The sequence below is a fragment of the Canis lupus genome, chromosome X, assembly GCF_048164855.1.
Source record: "Canis lupus baileyi chromosome X, mCanLup2.hap1, whole genome shotgun sequence".
Lineage (NCBI taxonomy): Eukaryota > Metazoa > Chordata > Mammalia > Carnivora > Canidae > Canis > Canis lupus.
Genome location: NC_132876.1, coordinates 38,529,689 through 38,545,824, shown reverse-complemented (window position 1 = coordinate 38,545,824; position 16,136 = coordinate 38,529,689). Strand labels below are relative to the sequence as shown.

Here is a 16,136-nt window from a genome sequence, read left to right as displayed (position 1 = left end):
TATTATATCTAATAGCCCACTCAAAAAATGGTATGATTCTGCAGGTTTAGAAATTTCAGTACTCAAAGGGGATACACTTCTGGACAGAGATACGACAATATATCCACTATCTAGAAAAGAAGACAGCTATCTGGCTATTTTGGGCTGTTCATGCCACCAGAACAACAGCCCAAATGGGAAATTCTTGTGTAAATGATTTATTAAGGAAATGTTCTCAGGAGAAATCTGTGAGGAAAATAGGGAAGGGGAAGAAGCTAAGCAAGGATGTGTTTTCAGATGAAATTTGCCTTAACCTGATCCTACAGGCAGCTCTTGGCATATATAAATGGATCTTTCAATGAGTCTATCCTATCTTGACATAGAAAGATGAAGACTTTGTACTGTTGCTCTAATCAGTCATTGGCTGTGGTCAGCCTTGGGAATAGGGATCCCCAGGTTATCTGGGAGCTACAACTAGCCTGCTCTTTTGAACACCCTTTCGATGTCTTAAGAATTCCTCATCTTAGAAGTCCCAGGCTCCTCAATGCTCTCTAGCCAAAGACCACCAGGAAAACACCTTGCAAATGAATAAGTTGAGTTTATCACTCACTGCTACAGGGAAAATGCAAAGCGCAGGGAGAATATTAGAGAGGACTTATTAGAGAATTTGGGCTTATGATAGGTAATTTATTTATTTATTTTTTAAAGATTCTTATTTATTTATTCATGAGAGACACACAGAGAGAAAGAGGCAGAGACACAGGCAGAGGGAGAAGCAGGCTCCATGCAGGGAGCCTGACGTGGGACTCGATCCCGGGTCTGCAGGATCAGGCCCTGGGCTGGAGGCGGCACTAAACCGCTGAGCCACCTGGGCTGCCCAGTTTTGATTCTTTATAACTAAAAACTTTAATCAACATGCATAGGCTCCACCCTTATAACCCAGCCCCAGGACCATATAGATTGCCACTCCCCATTTGCTCATAAATGAAACAGGAGTGACTAAGGAATTCCTTAATCTTTTGGAAGAGTGAATTGTCTTCATAACTCTTTTAATATTGATGCACTGTCATATTTGAGGATCAGAATGGGACTAACATCTGCAGGGAATCTGATAGAGCCAGATATTAAGGCATCTGGATTTCTATAGGAAAGAATCAGACTCACTTTTTATTCTATTAGCTAAAGACCTTCTTGGCCATCCCTACCACCACCAAGGTAAGAATAGATGTAAAGATGGCTAAGAAATGAGACCCTGCATAACCAAGTGCAAGACTACAGATGTAGATTACAAGAGGAGATTTTATTATCGGCAGTTGTTGGAAAAGGCTTTATGGATGGTAGGAACAGAAGGGAGACCTTGAGGCACAAGTAGACTTTGACCCAGAAGCAATGAGAGAGGACACTCAAATGGCAATACTTAGCTCTGCTTTCTACTTTTGACCTTTGGCTGCTAGTGACCCTAGGCTCGCTGCTTGTAATGACCTCAATAGGTCAATATGACATGGTCTTGATCCACGTTACTGACTCCAAATCACAGAATTCTGCACCGGATCTTTCCTTCCTAGAACATAAACTTCATAAAAGCTGGAACTTTTTTCCTTTTCCTGTTTTGTATAACTAGCTCCTTAAATAGTGGTTGACACATAGTAGACCCACATTAAATGTTGAAGGAATGGCTGAATGAGTGAATGGCTGAATAAATAAATGAATCATTCCCAATACTCTCTCTTCATGGAAAGAGACAAAACAAAACAAAACAAAACAAAAAACAACAACAACAACAAAAACTAAACTAAACCTGCCTAGCTAGCTTCACCAATTTATTTATTCTGTTGCTTTTTCTCTTCCAAAAACATTCTACTGCTCCCCAGCCCTTCATGAATAGCTTCATTTCTTAGGATCTCTGCTTGCTGCTGACAAGTTCTTCTGTAGCTTTGGTTGAACTCTTATTGTGCAGCCAGCCCAAGAGACACTGAACACAGCTCTGTATTCTAGGCCAATTATACTCAGCTGGACTGAGGTATTAATTAGGGCACAGACAGGAAATATTCTATCCAATGTTCTGCAGCTTAAGGAGCAGGTTTCCTCTGAGTCAGGAACTATTTCCAGGGACCAGAGAGGAGATACATATAGCTCAGTTTAATAGAATAAGGCTTGATTCTATAGTCAATAGAATAGTCAAATCTTACCTCCAATTTTTTGAGGGGGACAAACTTCATGTTTACTCTAGCTATAAGAACTGTCAGGTGTATTTTACTCTGACAGTAATAACTGATTATCAGTTTTCCTTAAAGCTGTCCACATTTACCTAGAGGTTTTACATGGGTACTTTCACTTGGATACCTCTCGCCCAGTCCAGAACACAGACATTTAGACATACAGACACATCTCCCTGTCCCTGTAACTCTCCAGATCTCTTGCACGGTCTTGTTACAATAGTTTTGAAAACAAAAAGGGCCTTAATAGTCTCTGTGCCCTGGGGTTTTTAGTGAGGTTTAGGGAATCCAGAGAGCTGAGCTAAGTTGCAGGACATGGGAAGGAAATTAGAAAATACAGGAAAATGATTAGGGGCTGGAAAGAAGGTGGCCAGAAGGTAGGTGCAGGAAAAAAAAAAAACAAAAAAAACCTCTCACTCTACAATTTTGTTTAGGGACATTACTGGATGCTGCCATCCAAGGATTTGTTTTAAATTGACTGCAAATAGATCAAAGTGCCTGGCTTTGCCATGTACTTCCTGTGTGACCTTGGGCATGTCATTTAAAAATCTCTGTACTTCAGTTTCTTCATCTTAAAACGAGGATAATAACGGTACCTACATTATTGGATTGTTGCTAGGATTAAAGGAGTTAACATATGTAAAGCACTTAGAACAGTGTTTGGCACATACTAAGTACTATATAAGTGACAGATATTGTTGTTTTTATTTTTATAATTACCATTATCAATTGAGAGTACTTTGAATCATTCACACAATTCCTCTCTACTCCCTAGAGCTATGAGCTTTGAGAAGTATTTTTATACCAATTTGCTTCCTTGCATAGACACACAAGTGCTAGGCATTTGGGCATTTGGAATTGGAACAGAGGCCAGGTACAGGACTAAGGTTCCAGGGTACCTAGAAGTACCAGGGAACAGCAGCTGCGAATAGGTATATAATATTAGGTGAGGGTTTGTTTCATAAAGTGTATTTTTTAGCTAAATACCTGCCTCAATGTACCTGTTAGAAATTCCCCAACACAGAATTCAAATAAGAATTCTGGGAGTAAGACCCAGAAATCTACATTTTTAACAAAGTTCCCAGACTGGGTTGCCAGATTAAAAAAAAAAAAAAGAATCCAGTTAATTTTGAAGTTCAGATGAATAGTGAATTACTTTTATTACAATTATGTCTCAAATATTGCATTCATCATAGATATACTAAAAACTATTTGTTGTTTATCTGAAATTCAGATTTAATGAGGCAGCCTGTATTTACCGGCAGAATACACATCATTCCAGTGTACTCTCAGATTAAAGAACCACTTCTTTAGAAGAATGTGGGTTCTGGGGAAGCTATCTTTTTAGGAGCTTATGTCAGGGGCTGCAGAAAGGCTTAGTTATTGAAACAGGGGTATAGAGTGGAGGATTACTCAAAGAGAAATAACAAAGTGCTTGGTTCACTAGAACTGGGGCAGAATCAGGGTAAATCATCAGGCAGAATCAAATTGACTTCATTTAGTTTGGCCTCAAGGTCTGCGTTTTTCCTAGAGCAATAGCTCTCAATGAGTTGAAAGTCAGGGGTGAGCAACTTTTTCAAAAAGCATGTCAAGTATTTCCAATACCACTTCCCTGCCCCTGTAGGGAAGGAAAAATATTTCACTCCATTCTTTTAGGTTCTGTACCTGGAGCCTGCAAATTGTGAAGAAGTGACAGAGAGTACAAAGGAGAGGGGTTGGGCTTATAGGTGCGGTAAATTATGGGAAAGTACATGGAAGAAACTAATGGAAGTTAAGGGTTATTTTGGTAATGTCTTTTGTGCAGACCCATCTTGTACCAACTTTCTATGTTTAGTTATAAGGGTTGTTCTCATAGTATGGAAGAGGGGATGAGAAACATTTCACAATGGGAAATTTATGTCTTTCTTTTAGGCAGATGGGGGAGAGCAAAGAGCTCTTCCTGTGTTTGCTGCTTCTTAATTGCCTTTGGCTCAGGATAATCCTTAGGCCAAAGTGGCATACTTTGGAATGGCCTATTCTGTTCCCCTTCATCCACATATTGAGGACCACTATCACAGAGCTTCAACCAGCAAATAGAATAGAAGGATAGGTCATTAGAAATGTGCCTATTGGGACGCCTGGGTGGCTCAGTGGTTGGGAGTTGGCCTTCGGCTTGGGGCGTGATCCCGGAATCCGGGATCGAGTCCCACATCGGGCTCCTTGAAGGGAGCCTTCTTCTCCTTCTGCCTGTGTCTCTCATGAATAAATAAATAAAATATTTTTTTAAAAAAAGAGAGAAATGTACCTATGGTCTCTTATTGTGTCCACACTGACACAGCAGATAGTACATTTTTTTTTCACTATAACCCATCCAGCCCTTTTCCACCGCACTCCCACATATTCTTCTATTTGTACAAATAATAAGCAACTATTACCTTAGCATCTCTGTGGCCATCTCTTTCATCATGGCTATTGCTAAGGTCTTAGTAGGCACTAGTGTGCAGTATTGCTTATTACTTTGAAGAGACTGGGTAGAGAGTTGGGTCAGTTTTCCTGAGGCAGATATATTCTGAAAATTTCCCTATTGCCATCATGTCAAGTGTGGGCTGCATTTACAGGTCTTACATTCCAAAGCCACACACCATCCATTGCACAAGACTGTTATCAGGCCAGTACAGCCAGATGCTACCTCCTGCCTGCTATCTTATCAAATTTTCATTATGACCCAAAAGTCAGCATAGAAGAGCCTCCTTTCTGATAGATTAGGAAACTGCTTATTTTGATGAGGCTTATTCTCCTCAGTTCTGCAAGGATAAAAGGAACACCATTTCATAGGAAGGCCTGACTCAACACTGGCGCCAGTGACTCAGTTTATTTGCTATTTCTTCCCACCAATCCCAGGTGTTATGTCAAAGGGATGTTTCCTGGCCAAGAAGAACAGCTTTGTCTTAGCTTCTTCCCTCTCCTCCCACAGCACCACCAGAAACTGTTCCGTCGAAGGATAATAGACCAGAGTGCATAACTTCAGCTCATTATAAAATGACATTTCAGCCATTCAAGAGATCAAACGGCTACTTATAAAACAGAATGGAGACCATATAGTAGCCAGCCAGGGAAAACACACACATGCATATATACACATACTTTTTAATTGCAAAACGTGGCATAATTGAGGTCTATAAAATGCATAGATGAAAACAAATATTATATGCCCAACTGAGAAAGTCAGAACTCACATTCCTCTTAGGAACATGCTTTAGCATTTCCAATGGCACTAGCCAGTTTGTCTTGATTGAGAGTTATTGGTGTCATCTTATCTGTCCCCATGCTCCACTGGACTATGAACTCCTTGAGGGTAGAAGCATGTTTTATTCATCTTTGTTATTCATGTCCAGCCCTGATCACAAGTCTTGGTTTAGAGGAAGCACCTTATAAATGCATATAAAAATAAGAGTGCTGGCAGAAAAATAAGGAACAGAAGAGGAAGTGCAAGTGCAGGGCAACTTTCAAATCTGTACTGAGTATCAGTAGTTGAGCCTGAAGCAGACGAAAGTAGTGATAAACTGGAGGAAATAGAAACAAAAGAGCATATGGATGGGCAGATGACAGCTTTGGACAGCATATAAGTTAAAAGTGGCCTTGCCCTACCAGTAAAAATCACAAGAAAACTCAAGCCCATGGTCTAACCCACTATTGAGAAGTTATTTGTTTGGAGTTTTTTTTTTTTTTGGAGTTTTTTAATGGGAAGTCATTCATGAAGATAAAAACAATGAAAAGGAAAATATTATTTTATACCTTGCTTGGTTCTGCATCTGCATTCATGCTTATTCTCTCCTTCTTGCCTCTGCCAATGAAATCTTCTCCATACTGTAAAGCACATCTTCACATGTCTCCATGAGATTGTTGGAATTCATGTCATGTGTCTCGTTTAATCCAAAGGAGACCTTCTTTGGGAGAACCACAAATTATCCAGTTTTTTATGGCAAACATCAAGTCTTATTTTCTCTTCTGGATACTTTAAGAATCTAAAATAGTTCTGGGTCTATTACAGGGACTTAATAAATATTAGTTGATTATCTAATTTATGGTGGATATAAAACCAATCCTGCAGAATGTTGGAAATGGTTGCTCTCCTGTGGAAACAGATTTAATTTGGCTTCATTAAATACAAAGCTAGGCCCATCTCATGCCAAATGGGCATGTTACCCTTTGGAGATTGTTTTTCACTGCCTGGTAGAACAGTGATTCTGTTATGATTAAAGAATAGAAAACGTATCTACCTCTACCTCTAGTGCAGGAAATTTGAATAAATGACACAAAATTCCTCTGTGAGATGGCTGATGGTTTATATTTTCTCTTTAATCAAGAAAAAGGGATTAGAAGCTATGAAGAAAACTTTAGATCCCATGTCCCTTGAATGTTAAACAACAATAACAGGAATCTGGCTTATTTCAAAGAACAGTCAGAGGCCATACAATGATGAAGTACTAAAGGCGGGAAAGAAGAAAAAAAATGGAATAAGGACATTCTCAGAGAGCAGCTAATCAAAAGTAGGAATAAAGACTCCTGTAAGGGAAGTAGAGTCCAGAAAGTAAAAGCTGTGGAGAGATGAATAAGAAATTCTGCCAGATTTAAGAGCCAGAGACATCTGAGGATTTAATTAAGTTTTTACATTATTGACCTAAGGAGTAAATTCCTGGTTGAAAGAGGAATTCTTAGGAGACAATGAGGAGAAACTACCCTGAGATTGGGATATTCTAGGAAGAGGAGCCCAAATCCCAGAATTCTCAGCATACCCAATGTAGGACAGGTGTGGTAGACAGCGTTCTGATATTTCCAACATATCTCATTTTGTACCTTTACTATGCATATTATCTTATTAAAGGCTCTGAGAAGTGCTGCAGTTATAAAACATGTTCGTCTTTATTACACCCATCATACCCCAGTCATATAAGCAGAAAGGTTTTCCTAGAGGAATATTTTATGATATACTGTGGATCACCATTGGGAAAGTGCTCTCAAAGACTGAGAAATATTAGTGAAGGGGCCTCTGGAAGTCATCCAATGCAATGCAAAACCTGCATTTAGGGTTTATTTGGATTATGTACTAGTATCCATTTCTGCTATTCTTTAGGTCAGAAAGGAAAAGCAAAAAGCAAACCTTTCATTATTGAAAGGGCCAGTATAACTATATAGTAATGAACACTGACATTCTATAGCCCTTTATTTTGACAGTAAATGTACAGAATGAGATTTGAAATATGCAGCCTTACTGGATTTATTTTATAATGGAATTCATCTTTCTCAGTGTCTTGAGGGACTACAGTATATCAGAATATAGTTTGGGAAATGTTGGTCAATGAACTATATAAAATGTGCTTTATAAATTTATTACATTAACACATATGTCTTCAGTCTTGAAGACCATGGAGGGAAGAGATTGCATCAAACACACATACAACTCTTCTAGGCTGTGTTTTGCTGGGACTGGTGAAAGGAATTTCCCATTGGAACTGTGTTGGAAACACATGCTTTATTTCCAATAGCAAGGAAAGGACCTTCTCCCTTCACTACTGATGAAATGAAGTGAAGTTTGAGAAAGTGAGCCAAATATTTAAACTCTCCACTGAGCTGGCACCTATATACTCCAGCATGCTTTCCAAGCCCTGTGTGCAGCCCCTAAACAGCTATAGGTTATGCTCCATTATTCAACCAAATAGCCCAGAAAACTTCTCTGCACAGCTAAGGTTCTGGCCATGATGTGTTTTGAAAGATGTAACCATGAAAAAGACACCAGTGTTAGGCCAAAGAATGTAGGCTTAAAATCCTAGAATTTTCCAGTTGATTTTGTCACATTGAAGAGATTGGCACAGGTAGAAGCTGTCTTCATAGACTTCTGAGGAGTCTCTTCAGAACCGGGACTCTTGACTCATCTGAGATTTGAAACAAGCACAATCATAGTGTTTTCCAACACATCTGGCTTTATTCTTGCTATTCCCATCTTTTTTAGAAGAGGGTTTCATTCCTAAGAGCAAGTGCCCCAATTGTTTAACTCCACAAGAAGAGATGCTCTGGCTTAAAAGTGAAATCTCCAAGAATATTAGAGCTGAAGACCTTGCACAAGCGTCTAGCCTTGTTACAGCTCAATTTAATCTCAGGAAGAACTGTATAAGAGTGTTGGCTTTGCAGGGGAAAAAAACCAACGAACTTCTTCCTTCCAACTGTGGAAATAAAATATGATACTCAAGTGCCCACTCATTAGCCAAAAACACTAATTAAATGACTGTGTCACAATCACCAGAGGGTCTTGTTTAAAAATATACATTCCTGGTTTCCCCTGCCAGATGTATTGAATCAGAATCTCTAGAAGTGGAGTGAAGAATCTAAAGTTTTAAGAAGGTCTTCAAGAGATTCTGATGCATAGCCAGGGTTGAAAACCATTAGATTAGATGATTTACAAGATCTCTTCTAGACTTAATTTTTACAGATTCCTTTATTTTAAAAAGATAGACATAGATCCTCCACCTACCATGTGTCAGGAATCCTCCCAGACTTGGGAGCCTCTCAACCAAGATTCCTTATCCAAACCACAGAAAAAGATTTTCGTGACTTTTTTCAATCCTCCCAAAGATGATGCATAAAGAATATTGTTATAGGTGCATAGAAGAGAAGTTAATGCATTACATACAATGGCTGCCTTAGGGTATTAGGGCTTAGCTCTTTCATGGTTGCTAGAGAAAACTAGTAGAGAGACAGTTTGTGAGGGATAAAGTGTCTAAAATATAATGTATTTACACTGTAGGTAGTTCAGCTACATAATAGGGCCACCAGCTGCCAGACCTTCCAAATGCCTGTGTGGTATGAAGTAGGCTTCCCTTACTTCTCCCCCACCTATATCAGAAACATATAATGATCAATAGATAAATTACCATTGAGATTCTGGGGTTAACTTGTTACCATGGTACAGCGGTGTATCCAGAGTAAAGCAGTAACCTTAAGAAATTTGGACTTTATTCAAACATAAAACCATTGAAGAGTTTCTGACAGGATGAGTAAGGGGATCAACTATACATTTTTCTAATATCACTCTGACTACAGGGTCAAGACTGGAACGGAGAAGGGCAAGACTCAATGTTGACAGATCAACTTGTTAATGAAATCATTATTGAATTAATGTGTTCGGAGCTGCAAAGATAAATGAAATAATTATGGCTTGTGTTAAATACTATGAAGAAAAGAGCCAGGGTACTATGAAAGAGAAAAAAAGGAGGGGCTATCCATTTTATAGGAAAGCATGTTGATAGAAATATAATGTGAGCAATATATACAACTTTTTAAAAAGCATTCTGGTTGTTGTGGGAAGACTGAAAAGGCCATCATGGGACAAGACTGATCACTGAGTCTTTCAGGGTTGGGGAATCCAGGCATTCAGACCAGGAGAAGAGAATGACTCAAGTACCAGGAACACCCTGAACTCCACATTTTAGAGAGTTGAGTCAAAGCCTTGAGCCAGAGATGAGCCCTTAATCAGTGGAAATGGTCCACAGAACCCTGTACAAACATACCCAGGGGGAAATGAAAGCAGCTTATAAACTTGACCTGACCTGGGTGTACACAACTGTCAAAACTATGGAGCTGAAAATCTAAGAGTTGTTCATTTTATTGTGCAATACATGATGCCTTGATAAGTTAAAACACTTATTCAAATGATTTGCCTTAGCCAACAGTACTTTTTGGTGAAGAACAAGATGTGAACACAACCATGTTCTACTGAAATTCTAATGCAAAAAATTTGACTTGGGTAAGGCCCAAAATTACTAAAGAGAAACCAACTATTTAGAGAGAGAGAGAATGGAAATGCACGAAGTGATTATATCATATCTGATTGTTTACGTGTTCACTAAAGGTTTTGCAGCTAAAACCTGTGTAACCCAATCTTTGCATGATTGAAATGATTTTCCCCAGATATCCAGATGGTTCCCACTTTCCACCCACCCCTGTCCCTCTTCCACCATAATAGTTTTCTCTTCCCATTCTCTCACCTTTGAGACTTCCAGAAGAAAATAATTTTTATAGCAGAGAAAAGACTTACCATTGGAAAGCTTCTCAGGATTGACCTTTGGGTTCAACCAGTCTCCCCATGATATTCACACACACTGGGAATCAAAGTCAATTGTGGGAAATCTATGAGGTAGGACTGACATATTGGGGTGTAGACTGAATCACAAACTGCCGCTGAGCAGTGGTTGCTGAATTCCAATTTGTGCACAGAATCACTGGCTCCCACTAGCTACTAACCTATCTCATTCCAAGTGAAAGAACATTTTGTAAGGAATATTGACTACGGAGATTTTCTTAGTGTCTTCCACTGCTTTTCCCTTTCCTTTTTCTCAACACTTATATTTTGCTATTTCCTCAGGTTTTCTTCTCATGCTACATAATCTCCTTGGGTGATCTCATCCACTCCTACAGCTTTAACTATGACAAGTAGGCTAGGGGTTCCTAAATCTTTATCACAAGTACAGATGTTTTTCTTAAGCATCAGACTCAAATATCTAAAAGCTTAAAAAGCTTATTGGGCAATTGCACCAAGATATCCTACAAAAACATCAAATTCAAAAACTCAGTAATTGAACGCTTAATATTCTTTCCTAACTCTTGCCCTAAATCTATTTTTTTCTTTTGAATTTTCTCTCTATATTAATGACAGTTCCCAGCTACCCCAGCTAGAAACCTAGGATTCATTCAACCTCAATTTTTATTTTTCCTTCTCATCATCCCCTACAACCGCTCCAGTAATTTTCTATATTTCATCAACCCTGTATTATAAATATCTTTTTTCTTTCCCTCATACTCATTCTTGCTATTACTGCCTCAGTTTACACCATTAGCATCTTTCATCTGTTGCAATCACATCTGGAGGTATTACTTCAGTCCATTGTCTACAATACTGCTTCAATGATCCGTCTAAATATTTATTCATTTGTTTTTCTTTCTCAATATATCATGAGTTATTTAAGGGAAAAGGCCATATTTTATTTGACTTTATATCAACAGTACCTTGCAGAGTGTTTGTCACAGAGTAAGCCAGATGGTTGGATGAATGCATGAATGGATGAATTAGAGGAGTCCAACATCATTCCTGAAAAATGTTAGAGATGCAATGGCAAATAAAACAGAACTGAACTCTTTTCTTTCCTCATGGAGCCAAATCACTATCATACTTGATCAGTTCATTTTTTAATGCCCTTGTCTTTTTGTCTTTTCCTCACTCTTTATTTTTTATTTTTTTAATAAATTTATTTTTTATTGGTGTACAATCTACCAACATACAAAATAACACCCAATGCTCATCCTGTCAAGTGCTCCCCCCAGTGCCCGTCACCCATTCACCCCCATCCCCTGCCCTCCTCCCCTTCCACCACCCCTAGTTCATTTCCCAGAGTTAGGCGTCTTCATGTTCTGTCTCCCTTTCTGATATTTCCTACCCATTTCTTCTCCCTTCCCTTCTATTCCCTTTCACTATTATTTATATTCCTCAAAAGAATGAGAACATATAATGTTTGTCCTTCTCCGATTGACTTATTTCAATCAGCATAATACCCTCCAGTTCCATCGACGTTGATGTCTTTTTGTTGTCTGATTGCTGAGGCTAGGACTTCCAGGACTATGTTGAATAGCAGTGATGAGAGTGGACATCCCTGTCTTATTCCTGATCTTAGGGGAAGGGCTCCAGTGCTTCCCCATTGAGAACGATATTTGCTGTGGGCTTTTTGTAGATGGCTTTTAAGATGTTGAGGAATGTTCCCTCTATCCCTACACTCTGAAGAGTTTTGATCAGGAATGGATGCTGTATTTTGTCAAATGCTTTCTATGCATCTAATGAGAGGATCATATGGTTCTTGGTTTTTCTCTTGCTGATATGATGAATCACATTGATGGTTTTATGGGTGTTGAACCAGACCTGTGTCCCGGGAATATCCTACTTGGTCATGGTGAATAATTTTCTTAATGTACTGTTGGATCCTATTGGCTAGTATCTTGTTGAGAATTTTTGCATCCATGTTCATCACGGATATTGGTCTGTAATTCTCCTTTTTGGTGGGGTCTTTGTCTGGTTTTGGAATTAAGGTGATGCTGGCCTCATAGAACGAATTTGGAGTACTCCATCTCTTTCTATCTTTCCAAACAGCTTTAGCAGAATGGGTATGGTTTCTTTTTTTCTTTTTTCTTTAAAGGATTTTATTTATTTATTTATGATAGTCACACACACACACACACACACAGAGAGAGAGAGAGAGAGAGAGAGGCAGAGAAACAGGCAGAGGGAGAAGCAGACTCCATGCACCGGGAGCCCGACATGGGACTCGATCCCGGGTCTCCAGGATCGTGCGCTGGGCCAAAGGCGGGTGCTAAACTGCTGTGCCACCCAGGGATCCCGGTATGGTTTCTTCTTTAAACGTTTGATAGAATTCCCCTGGGAAGCCATCTGGCCCTGGACTTTTGTGTCTTGGGAGGTTTTTGATAACTGCTTCAATTTCCTCCCTGGTTATTGGCCTGTTCAGGTTTTCTATTTCTTCCTGTTCCAGTTTTGGTAGTTTGTGGCTTTCCAGAAATGTGTCCATTTATTCTAGATTGCCTAATTTATTGGCGTATAGCTGTTCATATGTTTTTAAAATCGTTTGTAGTGATCTCTCCTTTCTCATTCATGATTTTATTAATTTGAGTCTTCTCTCTCTTCTTTTTAATAAGGCTGGCTAATGGTTTATGTATCTTATTAATTCTTTCAAAGAACCAACTCCTGGTTCTGTTGATCTGTTCCACAGTTCTTCTGGTCTCGATTTCGTTGAGTTCTGCTCAAATCTTTATTAACTCTCTTCTTCTGCTGGCTGTAGGATCTATTTGCTGTTCTTTCTCCAGCTCCTTTACGCATAGGTTAGCTTGTGTATTTCAGTTTCCCGTTTTTGAATGGATGCTTGTATTGCAATGTATTTCCCCCTCAGGATTGCTTTTGCTGCATCCCAAAGATTTTGAATAGTTGTATCTTCATTCTCATTAGTTTCCATGAATCTTTTTAATTCTTCCTTAATTTCCTGGTTGACCCTTTCATCTTTTAGCAGGATGGTCCTTAACCTCCACGTGTTTGAAGTCCTTCCAAACTTCTTGTTGTGATTTAGTTCTAATTTCAAGGCATTATGGTCTGAGAATATGCAGGGGACGATCCCAATCTTTTGGTATCGGTTCAGACCCGATTTGTGACCCAGTATGTGGTCTATTCTGGAGAAAGTTCCATGTGCACTTGAGAAGAATGTGTATTCAGTTGAGTTTGGATGTAAAGTTCTGTAGATATCTGTGAAATCCATCTGGTCCAGTGTATCATTTAAAGCTCTCGTTTCTTTGGAGATGTTGTGTTTAGAAGACCTATCGAGTATAGAAAGCGCTAGATAAAGTCACCAAGTATAAGTGTATTATTATCTAAGTATGTCTTAATTTTGGTTATTAATTGATTTATATATTTGGCAGCTCCCACATTCGGGGCATATATATTGAGGATTGTTAAGTCCTCTTGTTGGATAGATCCTTTAAGTATGATATAGTGTCCCTCTTCATCTCTCACTACAGTCTTTGGGGTAAATTTTAGTTTATCTGATATAAGGATGGCTACCCCTGCTTTCTTTTGAGGACCATTCGAATGGTAAATGGTTCTCCAACCTTTTATTTTCAGGCTGTAGGTGTCCTTCTGTCTAAAATGAGTCTCTTGTAGACAGCAAATAGATGGGTCCTGCTTTTTTATCCAGTCTGAAACCCTGCGCCTTTTGATGGGGTCATTAAGCCCATTCACGTTCAGAGTTACTATTGAGAGATATGAGTTTAGTGTCATCATGATATCTATTCAGTCCTTGTTTTTGTGGATTGTTCCACTGAACTTCTTCTTAAAGGGGAATTTTAAGAGTCCCCCTTTAAATTTCTTGCAGAGCTGGTTTGGTGGTCACATATTCTTTCCGTTCCTGCCTGTCTTGGAAGCTCTTTATCTTTCCTTCCATTCTGAATGAGAGCCTTGCTGGATAAAGGATTCTTGGTTGCATGTTCTTCTCATTTAGGACCCTGAATATATCCTGCCAGCCCTTTCTGGCCTGCCAGGTCTCTGTGGAGAGGTCTGCTGCTACCCTAATACTCCTCCCCATAAAAGTCAGGGATTTCTTGTCACTTGCTGCTTTAAGGATCTTCTCTTTATCTTTGGAATTTGCAAGCTTCACTATTAAATGTTGAGGTGTTGAACGGTTTTTATTGATTTTAGGGGGGGATCTCTCTATTTCCTGGATCTGAATGCCTGTTTCCCTTCCCAGATTAGGAAAGTTTTCAGCTAGGATTTGTTCAAATACATATCCTGGCCCTCTGTCCCTTTCGACGCCCTCGGGAACCCCAATTAAACGTAGGTTTTTCTTCCTGAGGCTGTCATTTATTTCCCTTAATCTATCCTCATGGTCTTTTAATTGTTTGTCTCTTTTTTCCTCAGTTTCCCTCTTTGCCATCAACTTGTCTTCTTTGTCACTCGCTCGTTCTTCCACCTCGTTAACCCTCGTCGTTAGGACTTCTAGTTTGGATTGCATCTCATTCAATTGATTTTTAATTTCTGCCTGATTGGATCTAAATTCTGCAGTCATGAAGTCTCTTGAGTCCTTTATGCTTTTTTCTAGAGCCACCAGTAGCTGTATAATAGTGCTTCTGAATTGGCTTTCTGACATTGAATTGTAATCCAGATTTTGTAACTCTGTGGGAGAGAGGACTGTTTCTGATTCTTTCTTTTGAGGTGATGTTTTCCTTCTAGTCATTTTGCTCAGTGCAGAGTGGCCAAAAGCAAGTTGTATTGGGAAAAGGAGAAAAAGAGAGGAGAGAAAGAAGGAAAGAAAAGAGAAAAAGAAAAAAGAAAAAAAGAAAAAAGAGAAGAAAAGGAGAAAGAAAGGAAAGAAAAAGGGTGGGGGAAGGAAACAAATCAAAAAGCAAAAAAAGAAAAAAGAAAAAGAAAAAGCACGGGGGAGTATCTTCTGTTTCTGTATACTTTAAGTCCCTTGACTTCCCCTGGAACTTGTCCGTCTAGCTGGTCTTCTGGGGGAGGGGCCTGTTGTGCTGATTTTCAGGTGTTAGCACTTGGGGGAGCTGCTCTGCCCCCTGCCTGGTGCAGGGCTCAGTGGGGGTTGTTTACCCGGTGAGGCCTCAGGAGGAACAACCGCAGTGGGGGGGGGGGGCCAGCTCTGCAGCCCTGAATTCAGCCCCCACAGTAACTCCGGGGTTCTCGGTCTGCAGGGCCTGGATGTTCCGGGGCGGGGCCGCTGATCTGCTCAGCTCGGGGCAGGAGTGTCCTTGTAGTCCTGGGCCCTCCCGGCCTCTGCTTGTCCTGGGGGAGGCCGGATCCTGGGCTGTTTCCCGGCGCCCTGTGCTCCGGAGCCTGCGCTGTTGGATTCGCGCTCCCGGCCGCGCAGCCGCCTCCGTGGAGCCGCCCCCGAGCCCCTCCGAGCTGCTCCCGACCCACAGCCCCCTCCGCAGAGCTGCTGCCCGAGCCCCTCTGAGCTGCTCCCGGGGCCGCGCAGCCCCCTCCGCGGAGCCGCCGCCCGAGCCCCTTCGAGCTGCTCCGGGTCCCACCGTGCGCGCTGCAGCCCTTAGGGAGCTCGGCGCACTCTCCCCAGGGCGCAGGTGTCTGTTAGTGTCCCCGGGAGCCCGAGGGCATCCCCGCCCTCCTGGGGTCCTGCTCCAACTCCCTGCGGGTGCCTTTCTGCCCGGGAAAGTTGGTGCAGCTCCCGCTTCTCCGGGACGGGGCTCTCCTGTCCTGGGGACACTCGCCCAGGCCTCAGCCCGGCTCCTCGCGGGGCCCCTCCCCCTTGGAGGCCTTTGTTTCTTTATTTCTTTTTCCCCGTCTTCCTACCTTGATAGAAGCGCGAACTCTTCTCACTGTTGCATTCCAGC

The 16,136-nt window shown here is 40.7% G+C and overlaps 1 protein-coding gene across 1 annotated transcript in view; it reads left to right on the top strand.

The window, feature by feature from the left end:
* RTL4 (retrotransposon Gag like 4) overlaps nucleotides 1-16,136 on the top strand; it is a 494,612-nt gene that overhangs the window by 422,272 nt on the left and 56,204 nt on the right. The gene's annotated exons all lie outside the window — the stretch shown is intronic.